This window comes from Callithrix jacchus, chromosome X (assembly GCF_049354715.1).
Source record: "Callithrix jacchus isolate 240 chromosome X, calJac240_pri, whole genome shotgun sequence".
NCBI lineage: Eukaryota > Metazoa > Chordata > Mammalia > Primates > Cebidae > Callithrix > Callithrix jacchus.
Window position 1 is genome coordinate 27,254,725 of NC_133524.1, and position 27,651 is coordinate 27,282,375.

General features: G+C 33.9%; 1 non-coding gene and 1 pseudogene across 1 annotated transcript; one reads left to right on the top strand and one right to left on the bottom strand.

Annotated features, from left to right (window-relative positions):
- Positions 1-7,441: 7,441 nt before the first annotated feature.
- On the bottom strand, positions 7,442-7,605 carry LOC118150865 (U1 spliceosomal RNA). The gene has a single exon (XR_004738990.2). It is a non-coding gene; the product is annotated as a U1 spliceosomal RNA (small nuclear RNA).
- The window catches only part of LOC100392785 (formin-2-like), a 136,840-nt pseudogene continuing 116,728 nt past the window's right edge, over positions 7,540-27,651 (top strand).

Below are 27,651 nucleotides of genomic sequence, written 5' to 3' on the forward strand. Positions count from 1 at the left end.
GCCATCTTGGTGTTGGTGGGTTTTGGTCAGTTTCTTCACTATACCTGTTTTATCAGCAAGATCTTTGTGACCTGTATCTTGTGCCAACCTCCTATCTCATCCTGTGACTTAGAATGCCTAACTTCTTGGGAATGCAGCCCAGTAGGTCTCAGCCTTATTTTACCCAGCTCCTGTTCAAGATGGAGTTGCTCTGGTTCAAACACCTCTGACGCCCATAGGGTTGTTATAATAGTATAATATTACTGTGAAAAGTGGTACTCAATAAACAATATATTGTGCCTATAATTTCTAATATTATTTTAATATTCTATCCTAGCTGATTTATATGATTAAAGAGTAAAGGTTCACACAAGGATGATTTCATTTTTTTAAAATGTGTTTTACTTTCGTTTTATGCAAGCAAAAATATTTTTAAAGTAGCTGATTAGAAAGTAAGTTCACTTTGTATATTTTGCATGAAGTTATTTTAAACCTTTCTGAGATTAAAAAAATTAGTTTGTAGATCCTATAGGAATTAACAGTAATTAGATTGAAAAAAAATCTTGAATCATCTCTCTCTGCATCCGATGTAGAATTGATTCTAAGCATTTTATATTTGCCTCTTTAGAGGCCACTTTTCAGTTTACTTTTTCATCCTATTAAATCCAAAACTTATAAATTTAAAATAGCAACCCTTTATTTGCTCAGCTGGGCAATTCCTCTGGATTTATCTGGGCTTGTTTAGACGTCTGAAGTCAGCTGCCAGTCACATCAAAGCTTTGCTACTGTGGGATTGGCTGGCTGTCTACTTCAGTGAAGGGAGTGATTGAACTGTCTCACCTAGGAGACTAGCCTGGGTTTTATCACACAGCTGCTAAGCAAAGTCCAAGAAAACTAGCAAAAGAGTACAAAATTTCTTGATGCCTAGGCTCAGAACTGGTCAATATCTTTTTTGCAGTATTTTGTTGGTCTAACCAATTCACAAGGTCATCCCACATTCATGGAGTAGAAATGGGAGGAGTTACAAATTCACATTTCAAGGGGAACAAGTACAGAGTAAGCAATCTACTCCAACCATTTCTCTCCAGGGCTGGGAAAACAACCTCCAGCTGCTTGTATTTACATAATATTGGACCAGAATGTTTACTTAATGGTTTTCCATTGGAAATAAAATTGCTAAATAGCCTAGTTCCCTTTAATGAGTACTTCTGTTTGAAAAGAAATGTGGAAAGGCAAAAAGGCAAAACTTTCTTAAGAATAATTAAAAGAAATTTGAGCTCTCACATAGACAAACCAAAGCATAAAATCACAAAGACACACACACACACACACACACACACACACACGGCCAGTCAGTAAAATCAGAGCAAGAGAGAAAGCCTAGCTGTGTTGCCCAGTTATTTCTCTCTTCCCTACTGGAACTATTTTTCCTAGGTTGTACTTCAAATTGTCCTTTTCATTATTTCCAGCTATTTACTATATTATAAATAAAATATATATACTGTCTAATATAAATATTTCTTGATGCTTTCAGGTAGAAATCTCAGGAATGACCAAAGGTCTCTAAAACCTCTTTGTTCCATGTGTACTATTGATTAAAGATGTAGTTACCTTCATCTCATACCGTTTTATTTTCATTCATTTATCTCAGATTATGGTCCAGCAGCATCAAAATCACCTGTCAACTTAGAAATGCAGATTCCCAGGGCCATCTATCAGAGGTCTTTGGACCAGATTGACTCTATCTTGAATAGGGGCTGGGTAAAATGAGGCTGAGACCTACTGGGCCACATTCCCCAGAGGTTAGGCATTCTTAGTCACAGGATAAGATGGGACGTCAGCATAAGATACAGGTCACAAACACCTTCCTGATAAAACAGGTTGTGGTAAAGAAGAAAAGAAGATGGCTAAAACCCACCGAAACCAAGATGGTGATGAAAGTGACCTCTGGTTATCCTCATTGCTCATTATATGCTAATTATAATGCATCAGCATGCTAAAACACACTCCTACCTGTCCCATGATAGTTTACAAATGCAATGGCAATGTTAGGATGTTACCCCCAATGGTCTAAAAGGGGGAGAAGCTCTCAGATCTGGGGTTGCCCATTCCTTTTTTGGAATACTCATGAATAATCCGCCCCTTGTTTAGCATATAATCAAGAAGTAACCATAAAAGTAGCCAACCAGGAGCCTTCAGGGCTGCTCTGCCTGTGGAATAATCATTCTTTATTACTTTGTTTTCTTAATAAACTTGCTTTCACTTTATGAATTTGCCTTGAATTCTTTCTTGTACAAGGTCCAATAACCATCTCTTGCCGTATGCATTGGGGACCCTTTCCTGTAACACATCCACCCCAATTCACAGGCTCAGAAACAGTGAAGAGGGAAGGCAGCAATCTATTTGAACAAATTCTCCATTTTGAAGTTTGACAATCACTGCATTAAAGAAACACTGCTGTTTCGATGTAAAAGCCTAACACTATATAGAGACAAATACAAATGGGTTCCTGCGGGAGGTGGAAGCTGCAGTGAGCCAAGATTGCACCACGGCACTCTAGCCTGGTGACCGAGTGAGACCCTGTCTCAAAACAACAACAACAACAACAACAACAAAACAAATGGATTCTTGTATTGAGTGATAAAATATACACACTCACAGACTCTCCACCTGATCTGTGGCATAGGAAAATGCTCTCTGGTTTTATGTTTGGTCCTAGAGGAAATGTTTAATGACTATAATGAAAAATTTTGGAAACTTTGTAAACTATAGACAAATGATGTTTAGTAGGTTTTAAAACTGGAAAGAGAACAGTGTGTTTTTTAGAGTGAAAACAGGCAATATTTCAGTATTATGTTTATTAAAAGTAGCTATCAAAATATAATATTTACATTGTCAATGGCTTGCACTGTATAGCTATTAATGAAATTTGGTATCATGTTGCATTAAATTATATTTTATATAATTTTATGTTTATATATTCATAGAGCTTTGTAAAAAGCCCCTGAAGAGAAATTAGTCTCTTCATATTTTCATCTTTTGGTCTCAGGACATATGATTTGTGGCATTGTCATTACTTCAAGTATAAATAAAATAAAATGTTTAAACCTACCAGTCAAATAGATAACAAGAGATAACCTATCCCAAGTGATTTTGATTTTCTATTTACAGGCAGAAAGTAGTAGTTTATTAACACCTGAAGAATGTAAAAAGTAGGTCAGAATTAAGGGTTCAAAAATCTCAAAAGATTTGGATGACATCTCTAAGGTGCTGATTAAAACCGAATAAAACTTTTTCCTAAGAATTAATGTTCTAATATAGAAAGCAGTAAATGGTTTGTAATTCTCAGACCTTTTATATAGTAGCCCTGAAGCATGTCATTTTCTAATTTATTATTTTCCCTTTCTCTAGGCAATAAAAATATTAGAATTGGACTCTTTAGTTAGAAAATAGAGTAGTCATTTAAATAAAGGTAGAATTTAAAGAGCAGAGCAACTGCTTAGCATAAGCACATAAGAGTATTGTTATGGAGACAAGTCTTGATGAATGCAAAATTATTTTTCAAGTCATGATTCTCATGAACTATCACATAAATAAATTAGCTGAATTTTAAAAATTAATCACAAGTAAAAGAAGCAGCCAAAAGAAGCATGATGGGGATATATGCTAATCTATGCACCATGATTTTTTTCTATAAGTGGAAATTGAAATGAATTGTAAAAGCCAATGAAGCAGCAGAAAGATGGTTGACTATAAATCCCAGCCAATGTCCTAGATATGTCATTCTCTATGAAAGGCATGCTTTCTGATGTTGCATTTTCCATTAGTAAGTGGGGCAGCAGAACACCAATGTATGTGCTTTCCTGACTCATTTGCATGTCACCATTTATAACTTTTGACTGCCCTGTGGCATTATGGCAACTGCCTCCCAAATGAGGAATATACGGCAGTAATAATATTTTGATAACACCCTAGTAATTACATGACCCTTGAAGGTCTTCTTTTCAAAATTCAAAACTCACCTTCCCTTGCTTGAGTATGAATCTAATCTCATTCTTGGAACCTCATTATTAACTTTCCCTTCTTGATAGATCTGGTGGGTGACGGTAGAATGAGTCAGAGAGAAAGGTCAAAAAGGAGAAAGTTGGAACCAGTAGATTTGCTACAAGTAGCCTAAAGAGGAAAAAAAAAGATGCTTACCTCTTACCTCTTGGAAAATTAATGGTCACTACAAAGGGCATCTATTCAGTAACTTAATTTTTATTCTAAATGACAAATGTGATTATTGAATTAAAGAGATTTTATTAAGAACAGAAAAAAACAATCTAATGCTAGATTTCATGTGTGGACATACGTACATTTAAGGTTCAAGTAATATAGCTTCTCATCCTTTAATAATATCTGTTTACCTATATAGAAATTCCTTTGGATTTTCTATTTCAATAATTTAGTTTTATCTAATGGAAACTGTGTACAAACACAAAGGAGAGAAGCCAAATACAGTTTATGATAGGCTGCTACACACAATATGTTAATGAAAACCCTAACTCATCTCCTGAGTTTTTCAGTCGATGTCTAATGAAAATTCCTAAATCAAAACATGTTCTACAATTGTTGACTGTCAATATACAAAACAATTTATCTATAATGGGTGATTCACAACCAAACTCGGAATAATCTTAGATTCTTAATTAGTAAACCAAACTGCAGACAAAATGGCATTTAGTAGTTTTTAAACCTGGAAAGAGAATAATAAAGTGTGTTTCTGAGAACCAAAATAGGCAATATTTCAGCATTATAATAATTAAAAGTGGCCATATAATACAAAATTTAAATCGATGCATCATTGTTAGTCACTGATTCCCTGGCAAAGCTGAGGATGCACAATGAACATTTTCAGTTGTAAGTTCCCCTCTTCTCTACCCTGGTGCAAAGCCACTTCATTGTGTCACCACATAGGTCACAAGGTATTGAACAATTCCATTTAGAGTGCCATTCACATAGATTAAAATACTGGTGTCGCCCCTTAACTTGTACAATGCAGCAATCCTACCACAATCCTTTATTTATTAAGCACTTACTTTTTCCCACACATTTGACTACGTCCTAAAGATTCAAAGATAATAAAAAATATACATACATAGCTCCGATTAATTGTCATAATTAAAATCTAATTATGAAGTGCAGTATTAGTCAAGTAATTACACAGAGAAATAAACAGTCATAATGATGACAAATACAATGAAGGAGATGTCCATGGTTCAGAAATGTGCCATCCAATATGGTAGCTATTAGCTATATTAGATTGATTACATTTATATAATATATAAAAATGTGATTTATCAAATTTATATTATATAAGCAAATGATATAAGAATGGATAAATTTGAATTTAGTAAAATTGAATAAAGTTAAAATTTTAACTCTTCAGTCGCACTAGCCACATTTCAAATTCTCAATAACTACATTTGTAAAATTTATACTCCCATGTGTTGTAGTATTGAAGAATTTATTGTTTTCTACATGTGACTATGGGCTGCCATATTGGATTGCAAAATACGGAACGTTTCTATCACTGAAACAAGTTCTCTTGGACAGCGCTGATATAGAATAATAATATAAAATGAGATTAGAGAAAGCTTCCACTGGGAAGTGACAATTAAGAACTAAAAGATGAGCAGGAATTAACTAGGTAAAGTGAAATTCTGAGGAAAATAAGGAAAGTACTTTTTTTCTCATGAAACATTGGGAACTTCTAGTTTATTAGATTTTTCATTGAGATAACAAAAAAAATAAATGATTACTTGGAAAATGTGAAATTTTATTTTAGAGATGAAAAATTTGTCAATGTGTCAAAAATAATACTTATACAACAGTTAGATGAGAGTTAGGATACCACCTGGTTTAATATTTACAGATAAAATGACTGGAGACCTAAGATATTTTACTCCGTGCTCTAGTTGTAATAGGTTAAGTTCAAACAGTGTTAGAGTTAAAAAATACAATGTAGGCATTCTGATTACTAATTCAATATTGATTCCTCTCCTTAGAATAGTCTTAAATTCATTGGACAACTCTAAACAACATTAAAAAATGTACAGTTTTTACATTTATTTATGAATATAGCTGTGCACATATATGACCCCCCTTTTACATTTCTTGTTCTATTACATGGATGGCAAAAATATTGTTCAGTTTTAAGTTTGTCTGAATTAAAACCTGAATGTTAATGGTTGAAAAAGCAAACAAACATAATGTCTTAGATGTTTATTTACAGTTTAAAGCATGGTTTAATTTTCCTTGTTGAGTGATCATGAATAATATACACTATTCTTATTTTTGTTTCCTCTATTTGCTGGGCTAAGTATGAATGTGATTAACACAGCAGTTCAGTCTGTACTGCTTAAGGTAAGACACTGCTTTCAATATTTATAGTTTAAACTTGGATTGCTTGAAGTTTACAAAATTGGATACAGTGATTTCACTGACTCGCTGTCAGTTTACAATCATATTTTAGAATTAATTTGGGTAAATTCAAGTTGTAAAATTGATACATCTGTTGTAGTATTGAAGAAGTTATTGCTTTTTCCTGTAAACCAATGACCCTTATTTTTACTTCATCTGAAGTGTACTATATAATTTATTATATTAATATATAAAAATAACACAATAAATTAAATTGATTTCACTGTGTTTTCATATCAAGAGTCAATGAAAAGTAAATCAATGTAAAGAGACTGTTACAAAAGAAAGAGCCTAAGTAAATTACTGCTTCAAATTCAGGAATTGAACCACATTCATTTAAATAATATTTATTTAGGACATACCTTGTGACACAATGTGATAGATATTATGCTAATAGCAACAATGAAAAGAAACATAAGGACTTTAGTATCTATTGATTTCCTATTCTCACGGAACTTCAATCTATCATGAGAGAAGAGACAATATAGAAAATAAATAAGTGAAGCATCATCTGTTATTAAATGGTGGCAAGTTTTTTTAAAGAAACATAAACCAAGAAAGAAGAATGAGTATCAAGAAAGATTTGATGGTTTTAAAAGGGTGGGAAAAAAGGCCTTATTTAGAGAGTAATATTGAAATAAAATGAAAAGGAGGTGAGGGAATGAGGCATGCGTGTATCTGAAGAAAATCAATACAGGAAGAGGCAACAACAGATGCAAAGGTCCTGAGGTGAGATAGTGTTTACAGAGTTCAAGAAACAACAAGGAGAAGAGGTGTGTGTCTGAAGAATAGTGACCAAGGTATGTGACCAAGGGCAGAAAGTTGAAGAGGAAAAAAAGTCTGACATTTGACCATTGTAAGGGCTTTAGCTTCTACAAGGTAGAAGGTATTACAGTAGAATAACTATTACTATTACTCTGGTAGAAGGTGCTGCAGGGTTTTGAACAGAGAAGTAACATGATCTGATTTTTCTTTTTTCTTCTTCTTTTTTTTTAACCAGGGGAAAGCGTGAACACAGTCCCCTACTACCACAAATTATGCAGTCGAGTTTCCCACACTTGGGGAAATCGCACGGGTAAGCACATCTGGAGCGCAATGGATAAGCCTCATCCTGGGAAAACCATCTTCGTGATCATGGTGTCTCCCCTGCCAGGTAAGTATGATCTGATTTTTCAAGGTCACTCTAGATGCTGAGTCAATAATAGACTAGAGTGAGGCAAGGTTACCTGTAGGATAGTAAGAACACCATTGTAGTGATCCTGGTGTGAAATGCTAGTGCTTTAGACTTAGCAGTAAAAGAAAATTGATGAGATTCTGTATACATTTACAGTTAAATCATATAAAGAGCTTGCTCACAGATTGTGTGAATGATAACAGGAAAAGAAAGGAGTCCAAACTGACTCCAAGGTTTTTAACTTAAATAACTAGAAGGATGGAGTTGCCATTATCAGGCATGAGGAAGACTGATGAGCAGGTTTAGAAGCAAAATGAATAGCTGAGATTTATTTATGTTAAGTGCAAAATGTCTCTTAACCATCTAAGTGGAGACATTGCATAAGCTGTTGGATGAGAGTATGTAGTTCAAAGAAGTCCAGTTTGGACTTATAAATTGTAAAATTGTTGACTCAGATAATACTTTTAAAGCTTTCTGACACCAAGGTTGAAGGCTAGAAAGAGAAAAGATCTGACGAATATGGTTGACAACAGTCCTGCATTAGCAGTTGAGAATATGAGAAGGAACTACCTAAATTACAGATTACACATATAGTGAGTGTAAATGTGGTTCCATGTAATGAAGTTATTTTTAAATGTTTCCGGGAGGAAAGCATGAACATTTTCAAATACTTCCTATATATTAAGAAAGGTGAGCATAAGCATGGAGAAGCTTACCACCATATTGAGCAATGTGTAGATCATTTATGATCTGATGAAAGTGATTTTCGAAAAATAGTGGTTAAAAACTCTGACTGGAGTAGGTTTAAGAGCCATTAGGAAGAAAAACAATGGAGATAGTATATGCACAGAACTTTCAAGAACTGTGATACATAAATGGAGAGAGAAAAATGATGTGGCATGTGGAGAAAGTAGTTGCATCAAAATAAATTTTTAAACCTGGCATAAATATCAGCATATTTGTGGAATCAATAGAAGAAATCAGTAGGGAGGGAAAATGATGATGTAGGAGACAGGAATTTCTGGGACAATGGCATTGAGTAAGTAACATATGAGGAATACTATGCAGGTATACAAGCTGCCCTATCTCAGGCACATGGAAATCATATTCATAATAAAGGAAGGAAGGTTGAAGGTAGCTGGGAAAGTATAGGTGAGTAGATGTCATGGAGTGTGCTTGTAGATATTCTTCAAGCTAGGCTTTAATTTCTCAGTGTAATTTTTGGAAAGACTATAAATGGAGAAAAAGAATGGAGGGGAGGAGTGAAATGTTGGATACAGGAAAGGCATGAAATAGTTGTTATGAAAGTGAGAATAAGCAGACTAGGAGAAAATAGTATGATTACTGGGAAAAATTAAGAGCCCACCTGACCAGTCACCATGATAGTGTCTTTTTTTTTTTCAGTTATGTTTAGTTACTCAAATGTAAAGACAAAATAGGGGTAGAACTAGATTTAACCAAAATTGTTCTTCTGCTAACGGAGTACAAGGAAGTGAATGTAAAAGGGAAAAGTGAATTGAGGGTGTAAACAAGCAAGAGATTTAATGACTGACCATGGATTCTTAAATTGGGGAGAGAAGTTAAGATCAGAGAAACGTGTTAGGATTTGTAGATTATAGAAACAGATGAAAAGATATGTTGGAGTCAGGATTCTACAAGAAGTGAATGGGAAAGATAGGATGTGGTAGTTGAAGAGTTAAATGCTTAACTGCTACTGGTAACAAGTTTTAGAGGATAACCATGGGAGGGATTGGCTGATGCAGGTGGCAGAAATTTCTGTAGGAGAGAAAGCTAATGGACAAAAAGGCCAGAATTTGGGGTATTATCTATGTGGACATTGAAACTAAGAAATTTGACAAGAGCCAAGATGTAATATCTTCAAATAAGAAGTGATCCGGCTGTCAATGGATGATTATATAAAACAGATGGTAATTATATGTCTGATAATATAATATTAAAAGCTCAGAATTAAGAAGAAAGGTCAGTGAGTGGTTGCAAAGATTCAATGAGGTGAGAGGAGAAAACTTGGTTATTTACAATTTTAATAGAAGAAGGGGTGTGGAGCAGTACAAGAGGTATGATGATTAAGTTTATTTCTTTTCTTATGATACTCCAATAAACTTATACATTGTAATATGTTTCATTGAATGTTCTAATTTATAAAGTATCTATTCTCTAGAATACATTTTCTTCAATTGGCTCCTAATAATAAATATGATTAAGTTGTCATTTACTGATCTATAACATACCAAAAGCAAGAAAAAGTAATGACTAAGAAATATTCTCAAGAAATTTAACTGGTATACAACAAATGATCTATTCTTTGCTTGGATAAAATATAAATATTTTATTAATATGTTATAAAAACATACCTTAAGAATATCTATAATGTTTAATAGTTGTATCTTTACTTATAATAAAGAAAGCAAAGGGTTAAGAAGACTATATTGAAATTGCTTTTTTATCTTAACTTTTGTGACTTTTTGAGGGCAGAAGGATTTATAACTTTCTACTCTTAACTGCTTTTTGGTATAGGTTTCCCTGCTAAACACAAAAACACACACATGTGTCTGCCAGCTTATACATGTGAATCCCCAGATGTTAAAATAACTCTTGTTGTGCAACCAGAAATTGGCTACCTTCCCTTTGTTTGATGTGTTCAGCCAGCCACCTGAAGGACATATAACAACCTTATTGATAGAGTATCTTAAGAGGCACATGAAACACACAAATATCATTAAGCTCAAATAATTGTATAAATATTTGCTTCAATAAGAAAATAAATTTTGACACCTTTAAAAATTTGTACTTTGAAAGAAATGGTCCAAGTAGTATTTTCAACATGAAGATATGCTATATCCAAGCCCCAAAACACAATAAAGACATCAAAACCAAAATTTAATAGTCTTGGAGATTAACTTATTTAATTTTGACTAACCCAACTTCTTAGGGGGTTTTCTTCATGAAATATATAGGCATTCCATGTTTTTATATATAAACTTCATTATCTCTTCGCAAAATGACCCAATCAACATTTTGCTGGCAATTTTCAACCTATGAAAGTCATTACAGATGACACTACAAAAGTAGAATTGTGGTTTATACAATAAAACAAATAAACCACACACTTATCAGCATATGCATCTTTCAGACTAAAAAACTGGTTCAAAGCCAAGAGTGACAGGATGGTTATGTCATTAATATAATAATAATACAACCATTGTCTAGAAGAATTTACTTACAAATCTAATTTTGCTTTTACTCTGGGTAAACATTTAACTAAGTTGTTCTACATAAATATTCATATATTAACCATTTCTATGATTAACAAATATACGAGGTAGAAACATTTGGAGAAGCACATTTATGTTTGTGTAGCAGTTAGAGGAAGAATTGATTATTATAAGATGCAAGAATTCCTTTAAAATCCCCCAATACTTCATCCAAGAGATCATTTCTAAAGGTAGGGTTTACATGAATTCAATACAGGATGCAGACAAATGTATGTTCTTTCACATCAGATTCATTTTTGTTGTTGAGTTTATCACTTTGCGATCTCTATATTTTTAACTTATTTGAGGTATAATTAATATTAAAGTTACACCTATTTACTGTATACATTTTTTTGATTTTGTACATATGCCTAAATCTGTGATTGTTATTTTTATAGTTGAGTAGTATTTCACTGATTTCCAGTTTGGGTTATTATTAATAAGATGTTATGAACAATCTTATATAATTTTGGAGGGCATAAGCTTTCATTTCTCTTGTGGAAATTGCTAGAAGTAAAATTGATTGGTGTTTTGGGCTGAATTGCATACTCCCAATATTCATATAGTGAATTCTAAGACTCAGTACCTGCAAATGTGACTGTATTTGGAGAAAGGGCATTTAAAAAGGTAACTAACTGAAATAAGGTCAAATATGTGGTCCCTAATCTGACATGACTAGAATACTTATAAAAAGAAGGAATTAACACACCAACAATGCACAAAGGAAAGACCATGTGGAGAAAGAGTTAGAAGACTGCTATCTAAAGGCCCAGGAGAAAGTCCTTAATCAACACTGTCAATACCTTGATCTTGAATTTCTAGTCTCCAGAACTGTAAGAAAGTAAAGTGCTTGGTGTTAGCCACCCAATTTATGGAGTTTATTTCAGTAACCCCAGCAAACTAATATAATTCATCACAGTTTTAGTCTATCATTTTACATTCCTTTCAACAATGTATGCAAGTTTTGGTTGATTTACATCTTTTCCAAAACTTGATTTTGTCAGTTTTATCTAATGTAGCCATTGTAATCCATATGCAGTGGGTCTTGTGGCAATTTATATTTTCCTGATGTCCAAAGGTGCTGAGCATTTTGTGATATGAGTTTTGGTCTTTAATATATTTTTTCTGTATGAAGCCCCTGCTCAAGTCTATTGCCCATTTTTTCTGGGCTGTTTGACATTTTATAATTGTAGGCATCATTTTTATAAATTCCACAAACACATCTTTTGTCACACATATGTATTGTGAATATTATCTCCTAGTCTTTAGCCTGCCTATCTATATTCTAAATATTGTCTTTTGATGAACATACATTTTAAATTTTGTAAAAGTAATTAATTATCTATTTTTTAATGATTCCTAGGTTCTGTATAAGAAATCTTTGACTATCTGAGGTTTATTAATATGTTCTTTGGTTTTCTTATAGAAATGCTACACATTTAAAAATATTACATGTAGGTATATGATGCATCTTGCATTAGTTTATGCTTGTGATGTTTGGTAGATATTTTCACATTAATCTACACTTTTATACAGTCATATCATTTGTTGAAAAACATTATTTTCTCATTACATTACTTTTGGGACATTTGTCAAAACTCAATTTACTGAGTAAATGTGGCTTTATTTCCATGGTATTTTTTTGGTTTCATTGATCTATTTCTTTACGCCAATACCATACTGTTTTTGACTGCTATGCCTTTATAGTAAGCTTTAGAGTAAGTCCTTCTGCTTAGTTTTATTCAAAAATATTTTGATGATTATAGATCCTTTTTGCATTTTCATATAAATTTTAGAATCAACATGTTATTTTCTATTTTTTTAAAAGCATGCTAGAATTGTTATTGAGAGTGGATTTAAACTATAGGGCCGTTTAGAAACAACTCACATCTTTAAAAATACTGAATCATGCATAGGCCAGTAGAAGAAGCTAAAGAATCCAGAAATAAAGCCACACACCTAAAACCATCTGATCTTCAACAAAGTCAACAATAACAAGCAATGGGGAAAAGTCTTCATGTTAAATTTAGATCTAAATATTTTATTTTTGACACAATTGTAAGTGGCAATATTTTAACTTTCATTTTCCAGTTTCGCAAAGTTTTGTTTATTGACCTTGCATTCTGTGACTTTGCTAAATTCACTTATTTGTTCTAATGTAGATGATAGATACATAGACAGACAGATACATACATACATAGATACAAAGATACATAGATATTATATATAAAGTGATATATAGATGATAGATTGATAGATAGATGATAGATAGATAGATAGATAGATAGATAGATAGATAGACTGAAATTCCTTTGGATTTTGTAAATATGTGACATGTGAATAGACCCTCTTTTATTTTTTCTACTTCTTTATCTGCAATCTTTATACATTTTTATTTGTTTTCCTTAACTTATTGAATTTGCCAGGACCTCCAATGCAATGGTGAATATAAATGGTAATATACTTGCCTTGTCCCAAATTTTAGAGTCACAGCTTATCTGTATTTCAGCATTAAATATGTTGGCTTTCCCTTTCCATAGATGCCTTTCATCAGGTTGAAGATGTTCAATTTTGTTATTAGACAGCTGAGACATTTTATAATATGTGATTTTTACATTTTGCCAAAAGCTTTACTGAAATTAGTGTGATAACCACAATTGTTTGAATACATTTCAAGGTTAACATGGTAAATTGCATTGTTTAATTTTTGAATGATAAACTTTGCTTTCTGGGATAAAGCTTTTTCATTTAATATTAAACTATACATTTCAAAATTATTTATGCTAGTAGTTTTGTATATATCTTCATGTTTATTTGTTAGGTATACTTATCTAAGTATTATTGTCTGCTCATAATGTTCTCATCTAATTTTGATATCAGGGACATGGCAGCATCATAAGATGAGTTGAATAGTGTTTCCTTCTATGTTTTTTGGAAGGATTCATATAGAATTCACATTACTATTTTCTTAAATATTTGCTAATTTATTTTACAAATGTCTTCTAACATAAGCATTAAAAGCTATGACTTAGTCCATTTTCTGCTGCTATAACAAAATACCTCAGACTGAGTAATTTATACAGAAACGGGAGTGTTTGGATCTGACCTAGAAATGTCAAGGCTGACTGGGGCTCTCTGACTGGGTGAAGAGGATGTGAAGATGCCACATAGCAAGCAACCATCTTTCCCTGACAGCAGGACAAAGAGACACACATGAATTCAGGGAACTTCCACCAAGATGGCTGAATAGGAACAGCTCTGGAGTGCAGTTCTCAGTGAGAGGGATGCAGAAGGCAAGTGATCTCTACATTTCCAACCGAGGTATGAGGTTCATCTCAATGGGACTGGTTGGACAGTGGGTGTAGCCCAAGGAGGGGAAACTGATGCAGGGTGGGGCACTGCCTCACCCAGGAAGTACATCTGGCTGGAGGGCCCTCCCTCCCACCCAACGAAGCCCATCAGGGATGTCTCTGGCCACTCTGGTGCTCCGGTTTGGATGCTGTGCTTCTCCTGCCATCTTTGCAGCCCACAGACCAGGAGATTCCTGCCTGCTGCCAGTTTTTAGGAAAAACCTGGACTGCCAATTCAGCTGGCACCCCGAGTCCCCAGCAAAAATCTGAGCAGCTGTTTTCATTGGTGCCTGGAATGCCTGTGAGACAGAGTCATCTATACCCATGAGAGAAAGAGGGCTGAAGACTGGGAGCCAGGTGATTTGGCTCTGTGGGTCCCAGACAAAAATGAGCAATGGGGAAAGGATTCCCTGTTTAATAAATGGTATTGGGAAAAATGGCTAACCATATGCAGAAAGCTGAAACTGGACCCATTCCTTATACCTTATACAAAAATTAACTCCAGATGGATTAACGATTTAAACACAAGACCTAACACTATAAAAACCCTGGAAGAAAATATAGGCAATACTATTCAGGACACAGGCATAAGCAAGGACTTCATCACTAAAACACCAAAAGCAATGGCAACAAAAGCCAAAATAGACAAATGGGATCTAATTAAACTTAAGAGTTTCTGCACAGCAAAAGAAACAATCATTAGATTGAACCCGCAACCAACAGAATGGGAAAAAATTATTGCAATCTACCCATCGGACAAAGGGCTAATATCCAGAATCTACAAAGAACTAAAGCAAATTTACAAGAAAAATACAAACAACCACCTCAAAAAGTGGGTGAAGGCTATGGATAGGTACTTTTCAAAAGAAGACATTTATGCAGCCAACAAACATATGAAAAAATGCTTGTCATCACTGGTCATTAGTGAAATGCAAATCAAAACCACATTGAGATACCACCTCACACCAGTTAGAATGGTGATCATTAAAAAATCTGGAGACAGCAGGTGCTGGAGAAGATGTAGTGAAATAGAAACGCTTTTACACTATTGGTAGGAGTGTAAATTAGTTCAACCATTGTGAAAGACAGTGTGGCAATTCCTCAAGAATTTAGAAATAGAAATACCATTTGATCCAGCAATCCCATTACTGGGTATATACAGAAATGATTGTAAATTGTTCTATTATAAAGGCACATGCACATGTATGTTCATTGTGGCACTGTTTACAATAGCAAAGACTTGGAACCAACCCAAATGCCCATCAAGGATAGACCTGGTAAAGAAATCATGGCATATATACACCACGGAATACTATGCAGCCATAAAAAAGGATGAGTTCATGTCCTTTGCAGGGACATGGATGAATCTGGAAACCATCATTCTCAGCAAACTGACAAAAGAACAGAAAATCAAACACCACATGTTCTCACTTATAAGTGGGTGTTGAACAATGACAACACATGGACACAGAGAGGGGAACATCACACACTAGGGCCTGTTGGTGGGTGGGGAGGCCTGGGGAGGGATAGCAGGGGATAGGGAAATTGGGAAGGGATAACAATTGGAGAAATACCTAATGTTGATGAGGTGATGGATGCAGCAAACCACCATGGCACGTGTATACCTAAGTAGCAATCCTGCACAATCTGTGCATGTACCCCAGAACTTAAAGTATAATAAAAAATAAAATTTAAAAATTATTAAAAGTAAATTGCTTTTAAGTGCCTCTTTCTGTTAATAGTATTTCTGCGTCTTTTTGTATTGATTAATTTTGTCTAGTTTTATGTCACAATTTTCATCTTCTTTTCATGAAGTAGAAAATTCTGTCCTTGCACAGGTACATCTTTGTATCCAGTCAAAAATTTAAGCAGCCTTCTATTGAGATTTTTAGAGTTCATTCTCTTTGCAAGGGCTTACTATCTGATACCTTGCTCCACATATTCCAGTTACTTCAGCAGCCCTTAAGAACAATCTCTGTCTCCTCAGCTCAGCAAAAGATCTTTATGCTCTGGGCTCCAGCTATATGCTACAATTTGAAAAAACCCTATCACTTTGTTGGTTTGCCTTTTCTCAGTTATATCCGTCCTGCCTTGCCTATTATCCAATGTCTGTAAACAGAAGTTCTATATATTTTGTCAAATCTTATATTTTTTTTATGTTAAGAGGTCTATTTCATTACCAGTCACTCTACCATGGCTGGATGCAGAAACTTGGTTATCTTTCATTCCATTTGAAAATCAGTTCATTAGTTCATTACCTCCCAGGACAGATATTTATGATGGTAAACAGTGGAGACACACAGATAAATGAGAAACTAGTCCTGCCCTTAAGGAACTTTCAGTCTACTGCAGTAGAGATGGACTAAATAAAAATAATGTCCATGCAATGTGACATTTATAGAAAAGGAAGGCTTAAAAGTAAGTGCTATAGGATAGAAGCAAAAGGAAAATTTTTGTTATAAATTTTATATAGGCCCAAGCAAAGTTTTGTGGTACTCTCTAAGATCATGAATCTCAACTACAGCTGCAACAGTGGAAACCCCCGGGGAACTTTAAAAGGCACAGATGCCTAGGCCCTACCTCAAATTTCCTGATTTAGTTGATCTGGGATGTGGCCTGGGCTTTGGAAGTTTTTAAATCTCCTGTTAATATTTACTTTGAAGCCAAATGTGAGGATGTTTATCTATGGTAATTTTTATCATATAGGCCTTACAAATAAATGTGTAGATTTGTAAAACTATATTGCTCTATTAATAAAAGTTTTTATTGAATCTATATTTTCTGTTGTCAATGTCTCAAAACAGTTGTTTCATATATTTTGTCCAGTATTATATTTTCACCCTGTATTGATAAAATTATATTGAATTGATTTAAAAAAGTGGCAATGCATTCATTAATCTAGGAAGTACTTATTAAGTTACTATGGTTTACTGTGCTCAGTGCTATAGATTTAACATTGTGGTAAGTTGACCATAGCAAAGGGTAATATATATTAACGTGACAGCAAAGTCTCATAATCCTGATTTTTCAGAAGTATGATGGTCCTTGTACATACAACAATATTTATGACCAGATTTCCAATTATGAAATGGAATAACTTTGTCTTCCAGTTTCTGAGAACATCCCTTATAGAGAAAAAACAGCACAAATATAACTAACTCATACGTTATAAAGGTTATCAGAGAAATACTTGGTGAAAGTTGTAAGCAAAGCAACCTAAACCTGTATCAAGTTAACATTTTTAAAGAGCTATAGTGATAACATCATGGAAATAACACATCTGGAAAAAATAATCCATATGTTTATATTAATAGTATAAATAACATAAGCATCCATTCTTATTTATAAGTGAGGGATATATGTGTGGCAGGATCAAATTTAATAGCTAAGTGTATGTTTTTTCCATACTAACAGAAAATACACAAACCAAATTTGGAACTTTCCCAATACCTAAAACAATGATGACTCTCTTTGCATCTAAAAAGAAACAAAGCCATAGAACATAACACAAATAGTATGCCAATTGGAAATGTTAAATATCTTATCTCATTCAGCTACTTGGTCACTTATACATTGCCCAGGCAGTGGAAAGCCTGCCTCTGAACACAATCTTGGTTAGCAAGAAGAAAAGATCACATGTCATTTGAATTGTTACACAAATTTACAGATTTTTCGGTCTACTTAGTTTAGCCGCAGCAAATTTAAAACTTTTGCATCTTCCTTGCTAGTTTCATGGCATAGCTATCCACCAGCAGCAATCCATTTGCTAGCTCAACATTAATTATTTACATGGAAGTGTATATAGTGGTTGAGCATCCCTAATTGAAAAATAAAAATCCACAATGCTCCAAAATCCAAAACCTTTTGAGCACCATCTTGACGCTGTAAGTGGAAATGCCATACCTGACCTCATGTAACAGGTCTCAGTCCAAGCAAAGGCACAACATAACACACAGTTTACTCAGTGTCCTCAAAGGGAAATAATGCCTCCTAGGCCCTGCTGAAATATAACTTTGCCATGCACAGTCAGATTCCCTGATTCAAGTATGACTACACAGGGCAATAAAATGGCAAATGTGCAGGTAGATGTGCCAATAGCAGGTTCCCCATGATGCTACACACAGACCCAAGACCTTCATGCATTATTCGTTGTGTTATCTGTCATATTCTCTGTTTTTTTGTGTGTAGATATTGTTGTACTGGTGTAAAGATATTGCTAGAAGTGTCAAGAGGCCTGCAGATAACCCTATGAGTAATAGTAATAAGTAAAAGAAGAAGCATTTATGTTTATCTATGTCATAGAGAGTCAAGCTATTGAAGAAATTGGACAACAGTGTAAGTGTGAAATATCTTACAGAAGAGTATTGTGATAAAATGATTACCATATATGACTCAAAGAAACAGAAAGATAAACTGTTGAAGTTCTGTTCTGATAGTGATAAACAGAAGTTAATGAAATATAGAAAAACACTGCATAAAGCTAAAAATGAAGATCTTGATTGTGTATTCAAAGAGTGGATCCATCAGTGTTGAAGTAAACACATGCCATTTAATGGTATGCTGATCTTGCAACAAAGATCTTTCACAAGGAACTTAAAATTGAAGGGAACTGTGAATATCTAACAGGCTGGTTGTGGAAAATTAAAAGACATGGCATAACATTTTTAAAGATTTGTGTGTATAAGCCATTTGCTGATCATGAAGCAGTGGAGAAATTCATTGATGAGTTTGCCAAGGTAATTGCTAATGAAAATCTGACACCAGAGCAAATCCATAATATTGATGAAACATCACTGTTTTGGTGTTCTTGTTCCAGAAAGACACTGGCTACAACTGACAAGCCAGTTCCTATAGACATTAAGGGTTCCAAGGATGGACTAAACTGTGCTGGGATGTGCTGATACAGCAGAATATACACATAAGTATAAACTTGCTGTGATAGGCAAACTCTTGCATCCTTGAGGTTTTCAAGGAATGGATTTTGTTTACCAGTGCATTATTATGCTAACAGAAGGGCATTGATCACCAGGAACATCTTTTCTGATTGGTTTCACAAATATTTTGTACCAGTGGCTCATACTCACTGCAAGAAGTATGAACTGGATAATAATTACAAAAATATGTTTTCATTTCACAACTCTTATGCTCATCCTCCAGCTGAAATTCTCATCAAAAGTAATGTTTATGTCATGCAGTTTCCCACAAATGTGATTTCATTAATTCAGCCATGTGAACAGGGAATCCTTAGATCAATAAAGAGTAAATATAAAACATGTTGCAGAACAGCTTTCTAGCAGCAGTGAACAGAAGCATGGGTGTGGAAGGTTTTCAAAAGGAGTTTAGCATGAAGAATGCCATATATTTTGTTGCCATTGCTTAGAAGACTATGACTAAAGACACAATTATCATGCCTGGCACAACCTCTGGCCTGGGATTATGTTCAATGTTAATAATGAAGAAAGTGGTGACTTTGAAGGATTTCATGTGTCAAGTGAGAAAAAGAATGATGTCTGACCTCCTTACATATGCAAAAACTATACCTTCAGAGTCTTTCAGTAAGCTGAAAGAATTAGATTAGATAGTGAAGAAGTATTTAACATTGATAATGAGGCTCCAGTTGTTCATTGATTGACTGATGGTGAAAAAGCTAAAATGGTTCTAAATAAGGTGATCATGATAATAGTAATGATAAAGATGACATTGTTAATACTGCAGAAAAGTGCCTGTAGACAACATGGTGAAAATGTGTAATATGTTTATTGAAGGACTAAAGTAGAGTATCATGCATTCATAAAAGAATAAGGCATAGTCAGTCTATAAAATCAAAGAGACTTCTAAGACAAAAACCATTGTTAATGAGGCAGATAATCCTGGAGGAAACATCTTTTAAAAACCGTTCAGCAGAATGCCTCCTTATCCCTAGAGGACCCAATTCCTGGTTCCTGAACTGCTTCAAATATTTCTTCTCACCTAAAATAAATATTGTACAATTTCCTTTTCCTCAAAACACAGCATTGTAGGTGGTTACTGAAGGCATGCATGCCATTATTTGTTGTTACTCTTGTCTAGCAGATGATGCAGGTATTCTGATGATGCTACTGTGCTACTTAGTTGTCTTAAACATATAATTTTTTCACTGTATCAATGGCATTTCACATTTGTTACATACTTATTTGTAAATAAGCATAAGAAAATAATTGCTTATCGGTAGCATGTAAATTCAGAGTCAGATATACTGGTAATGCCAAACAATCACAGATTGTCCACATGGGTTACTAAGATTGTGACACCTTTGCTTTCTGATTGTTCAATATACACACTTTGTTTCATGCACAAATATTATTGAAAATATGGTATAAAATTACCTGCAGACTGTGTATAAGGTATATATGAAACATGAATAAATTTCATATTTAGGCTTGCATCCCATCCCGAAGACATCTCATTACATGTATGCAGATATTTTAAAATCCAAAGAATAATATGAAATCCAGAAGTCTTCTGGTCCCAAGCATCTAGTATGAGGGATACTCAAGTTGTGTAATGTTTGGTGCCTTGAGATGAGAATTTTTAACTGTATATTTCCAACAATTTCTCAGCATTTTACACTTTCTACAGCAAATTATAACTATAAACACATATTATCCATAGGCCACTGAGCTTTTCAGTATGTCAGTGGTGATATTTCTGATCTCGAGCCTCTTAGACTCTTGAGTGTAACAACAAATGGAGAAAATAGATAAAATAAGTTGGTTCTCTAGTTCTCTACAGGCCTAAAATTACTTCCTCAAGAATACTTATAAAAGAAAATCGCAAAACACCAATTAGCTCTGTCTTTTTTCCTCTCCCTAATACTTATCTTCTGACAGATGTTTAAGTAATTTAAATTGAAAACATTATTTTTCTTGAGCTTAACACTTAAATCATTTCATAAGCTTTTATTCATCTTTAGTAAAAATGTAGTAATGCTGAAAAGGCTTAAATTTTATAACAATCCAAATCCAAAGTCCATGCTTGGCCAGTGTTACCTGTATTATATGGAGAACAATTGAAAATCAATGCATGTTTTCTATTTCATAAGTAGAGAGGCAGACTTTTCCAAGTTACAGTTTAATACCATAAAAGCAACTAAAACCACGTACTTTAAAAATATTATTTGAATATAAAACTGGTGGGGTAGGGGCTGGTTGGCAGTTGGAAGGAGAAAAGATCAGACTGGAACAAAGAATGTGTCATTTCACATGGATTCTGTGGAAACATAACGCACAGGTGACCTCACCAAAAAAAAGACGTTACTTAGGGTCACTGGCAATTAGTAGGTTTCAGAGGACAATATTTATGGCAACATCTTAAAGGCTGTCTTACTCTAATTCGAGTGTAACATGTCATATAGTAGGTTTCATGGAAAAATATAACATTGTTTTACCCCAAGAATGATCTTGTTCTCTCCAACTGGACTCTAAGCTTCATGAAGACAAAGTATATGTCTGCTTTGCTTACTAGTGTATCTTTAGGTCTAGGGGCTGAAATAACTGGATTTGTATGAATTGTCAAGTGTGGGGAAAAGGTTTCTTACTGGAAAGTCAAAGTACTCCGTTGCCCAACCCTAGAAAAATTCATTAACATTATCGGACCTCAGATATGAGAAGAAAATGAGACCAGATGCTTATTAAGGTTCCCTGCAGCTTTAAAATCTATTATAACCTTAAACTGGTGAATGCTTCCAAATCCTAATGTATGCACAGTAAGATTTATTTGAAAACTGCTGAAGGTAATGTAGTATAATGGAAATAGCAGGGCATTTGGAGTCACTTACCCTTAGCAGTGTGGCCTTAGGGACAGCATTGACCTTCTCGGTCTTGTAGTTTCCTCACAAATGCAATAAAACTAGCAACAGGAAGATCCTCAAAACATGAATCCCCAAAACAATCCCAAACATATGCTTTATTCTTATATTTACCTTCCTTCTTTAGGCCTTGATATGGTTTGGATCTGTGTCTCACCCAAATCTCATGTAGTAGTCAGGATTCTCTAGAGGGGCACAACTAATAGGATATATGTAGACATGAAAGAGAGTTTATTAGGGACAATTGGTTTACGTCATTACAAGGCAAAGTCCCACAACAGGCCGTCCGTAAGCTGGGGAAGAGAGAAGCCAGTAGTGGTTCAGTCCAAGACAGAAAGCCTCAAAACCAATGAAAGTGACAGTTCAGCCTTTAGTCTGTGGCCAAATGTCCAAGAGCCCCTGGCAAGCCACTGGTGCAAGTCCCAAGTCCAGAGGCCAAAGAACCTGGAGTCTGATGTCCAAGGGCAGGAGGAGCAGAAGGAAGCATCCAGCACCGGGGAAAAAGAAGGAAACCAGAAGACTCAGCAAGCAAGGGTATCCCACCTTCTTCCACCTGTTTTGTTCTAGCTGCACTGGCAGACAATTGGATGGTGCCTGCTCACCTTCAGGGTGGGTTTTCACCTCCCAGTCCACTGACTGAAATGTCAATCTCCTTTGACAACGTTCTAACAGAAACACCCAGAAACAATACTTTATCAGCCATCTAGGCATCCTTGAATCCAGTCAAGTTGACACCTAATATTGAATATCACAAGCCACTAACTTGTTATAAATAATAATATAATCCATAGCAGCATAGTAGTTACTGAATAAAGAGAAGGTATTGTAACTTAAAATTTTTTCATAAATAATAATATAGGCTTTATGGAGGCTGGAAAAAGATCTATACTATCTCCCAAATATTCCCAATGCTTGGCCCAGTGCCTGAAATATAATGGCCACTAATTAAATATATGTAGAAATAAAATTAATGCTGCTATTAATGATAGAAAATTAGAACTGCAACTCAAACTTTTTATTTTGGTAAATAATTCCCTATCACAGTTTCCTAGCAATTTAGCTTTCAATCAGCAATGTAACCAGCTATTAATATTTCTTCTACAGCATACATAGCTTGAAATCATCATGTTGAAATTGTTTTACCTAGATTCGTTTTCTCTTCTTTTATTCTTTCTCCCACCTGAATGAAGATGCCTAGCTTTCTTTCTGTGGTATCATTGTGGCTTCTCTTTCGCTATCCTGGTATTCATGCAGACCATTTAATCAATCAAAATCTGACTCCTAGTCTAGACAGCAGTCACCTGTAGAATGGAAACTTCTTCCTTTGCATTTTTGAGTCCCCAGTACCTATTTCTGCCACATAGTAAATGTCCAATATGTATATTTTTATCCAAGTGAATAAAGGGAGCAGAATAAATAAGATATAAATACTAATTAAATTTTCAGGTACAAAGATATGGACAAAAAAATGCAACTATATGTTATCTTGTGTTTATAAATAGAAACAATCAAGAAAATCAATCATTAGAACCATACTTGTACTGTAACAAAATAGACTGCAAAATGCCTTTTTTGTCACACTAGACCTGCTCACTTTTTGCAGACAGAGCATATTGCTCATTATTATGTTATCTGAAAGAAAATCAAAAGAATACTTTTATGATTCTTCTGGTTAATTAAACATAATACTAAAGGAAGGGAGTTGGCCAAGTTGATGTTGGTTAGGTTTACAGGATTAGAATAGAGTTAATATATCTTTATCAAACAATGGATTCAAATTTAATTTATCCAGAGACTTGACTTAAATTTTGTATCCAACCATTTAATTATGTTTCATTTAGCATTGGTTTTTCAATTCACTATTAGTTGTTCCAATTTCTCACAAATGCAACATGATGTGAAGGACAAAAAAGTAGAAACATCTTTGTTTTATCACATTCATTTTGCTTCCAATGCTGTAGAAAAGGCAGCAAATACTAATTATCTTGTTTACAATCATCTAATTATTGACAGAAGAGGGATTTAGAACTTCCCCCTAGCACTCTCTCTCAAGCTGCAAACCAACTAGGAAAACAAAAAAAGGTTTTCCTAATTTGACCATCCCAGATGCTTGAAATTGTCTTCCAAAATGAGCTAATACTTTAATTAATAGTTTACATCAGATAAGAAAAATTTACCAAGAATTCCAGCTAATTCCTAATGCCCAAAGGAAACCAGTAATGCAAGCTCTCCCATCATTTAGTGAAGCTTATGTTTAAAAAAAATGCTGCTAGTAGAGGCTGTTTAACAATTCTAGTCTTCTTGGGCAACAAATAGTTCATATAACATAAGTACATGTGGAGAAGAAGCCTTTTAGACTTACAACATCAAAATAATGTTTTAAAAAGGCATCAATAATAATAGCCCACATATATTGCACATTTGCTTTATGTTCAAGAGTTTAGAGTGTTTTACCTATGTTATCCCAGTTAATTCTTGGAAATACAAAACAAAACATGAGAGGAATGCAACTTCTTCCTCTTTTATAGATACCACTAAGGTTGAGGCTTTCTGAGTGTGTGAACCTTGACCAGTGCCACACATCTACTTCAACACATGCCCACACACTCTACCTCCACAACCCATGCATGTTTTTCATCAATGATCTCACTTCTATGAACACTAGGGAAGTTGGGAAATATTATCACAAGGAGATATGGTGAGAGAAGGCAAAACATACTACCAGTTATTTGAAAGGAAAGGTAAAATTATGTTTTTACTTTTTAAAAAATTCTGGTGTGAGGGTAATTAAATAAGATAATTAAGTACCTCACTTTTTTATTGACTGATAGAAATTATACCGTGTTTGATTTTCTCATGCCAAGTGCTGACTCAATTGGCTGATTTAGTCTCCTGAAAATAGGGTTTTATTTCCCCAGCTAGTGGAGTTAATATACTGTGTGAATTAACACCACACAGATTTCTCCTTAAGCCTGACTCTTAGTCCCTAACTAAAATGTTACAAAAGATTTACTTGTTTTGTTTTGGGTTTGTTTATTTTATTTTCCACTGGGGAAAATAGATTTTGTACTGTTTGACACACAAAACATAGACACACACATACACAACATATTAACACTTTGGGGACCCCTGTGTACTCTTTTAGCACAATGTATATCATAAAGGAGTATTCAATGTAGAATACTATTAGGAACTAATCTAGTTGGGCTCAAGAGAAGACCAGCAATTATGATTACCTCTTAATGCTATGGATGATTTTCTTTACTGCATTCTACAACACACCACAAAAACTTTGCTTTCATTAAGAATGATATTCTGGAAAGAAGAGAATTTGAGTTGTGTAAAGAGAAAGTAAATCTGTTCTGTTCTACATATGGCAGTGCAAAAAAAAATGGAAGCAAGTAGAATAGTCACCAGAGTGCTAAAATCCAAAACAAAACAAAAAATTCTCTTGTCCAAAATAAGAATGAAAACAATGTATTTTCAGGTATCTTTTGGCCTTAATTGCCTTACCTTTAATAAATCTACTTGGAAAACATTTGCACTCTTCATAATTGGAATGCCTTCTATTTTAAAATAGAACTGAACAAGATGTACATTACAATAATAGTCAGAAACAAATGATCCCAGCATAAAACACAGTATACATCAGGTCTCTTTACTAACCATATCCTATTCTCAGTGGTAAACAAATGTAGGGAATTTTGATGAACAGTTAAAGGCAAAGTTAAGATAAGTAAGACTATTCTACACACAGTGACCCCTAGCAGGTTTAACAGTGACAGTACTATTATATAACATGTTGTCCCATAATTCCTCTGAAATCTGTATCCATATTGATCTCCCTCATGGGTTAAAGATAACTCTTGGTCTATGTGACAAGAATTAAATGGGAAAAACAGAAGAATGTATGAAGTACGCAACTGAAAACTTTAAATTTATTTTTTAAGTAAATTGAAACTGAATTAGACATTAATCCAACATTCAAAGAAGCTGATAAAAGTTTAACTATTATATATATATATATAATATAATATATATATCTCTTCTTTTAAAAAGGAATGACTTTTACATTTATTCATTCAAGTGAAATATGGATAAATACTGAACAATTTATGCACACTATTTTTTAAAATTTGGTGCATACTCTAGTTCAAAAAATACACTGAGGATCACTTAAGTATCAATCTTGAAAATTTTACCTAAGTTCTAATGTTCATCTGAATAATATCTTTAAAGTAATGTTTAAAAATAAAATGTTTAAAAATAAAAAGTGTGCTTAAGAGTAAGAAATGTATCTTATCTATGCAAAATTAATTTTCTAAATACATTTTAAAATAGAATAGTATTTGTCAAAATTAGCAGTTCACTCTCCACATGGGACAAAAATATAAATATATTCTTATCATCCAAATTTTGCAGATGTTCTCAATCCTAAGTAATTTATTTACAGTTCTCTGTTCCTGTTTTGTCCTTTTTTTAAACGTCAGGCTACAAAAAGAAGCCCAGAATACAGAATCTGGAGATAATATCAACTGCTTTATTTTCTGATGAACAATAAAAAGCAAATCCTGGCACTGGGTGAAGAGAAAATAAAAGGTTGTTTAAAACAAATCTTGGGTTTTATTTTTCCCCCAGATGTCAGACCCATGATACAGACTCATAGATTGGAATCCGATACTTGAAAGAAACAGTTGGCTGTGGAGAGTGCCAAAGATGCAATTTTATAACCAGAAAAGGTTTGAATTATTCATAAAGGAAATGCTTAAAAATTTTAGAGATAGATCAGCTACCAAACTGCTGAAATGAATTAAGTAAATTCTTCAACAAAAATCGGACACTAAAGATTCTGAAGAATGAGCACAGGCAATGTACCCTCAGGCTCAGCTCTTTGTTAGAGCAGCAAAGAAAGAGAATATAGAATCTTGTATAAAAATCTTTATTGTAAAAGAAGATATGAACATTTGGGTTTTACTTTTCTTTGCAACAGTATTACTTGTGCATATTAGCTTGTTAAATGTGTGCTCTCTAAATGTTGAGAAGTGAGATTTTCCATTTCTAAAACAAATACTAAAAAATGCAATTTTCAATGGATGAGCCCATTCATGTTTTGAATGCAGCAATATCCCAAATTCTTTAGATGTGCTGGCAAAGCCCTATGTACTTGTTTATAAAGGTTAGAAGAAACATAATAAATATTTATGATTCCTTGACAACTTGGCTTTGCAACATTTTGATAGAGTTTCTGATAATTGAGGAGATATTTCAGTCTATTTTCACAAGTTTTTTAATGCCTAAACCAGAGCAAGCAGATATAAACTGTAAATATGAAATAATCCTCAAAAATTTATTGGTATAATTTTTTTATACAAGTGACTTTAAAAATACATGTGGGTATACATACAATTGTATACACACATTTTGGGTAGAAGCTCATCTAAACATCTCCTTTCTCTTATATCTCTAAAACACAGAAGTATATAAACTTATTATTGTTTGCAAATAAACAGTGGAAATACTTTACCTGGTTCATTGCTCCCCTATGAATATTTATGTTCATTTTAA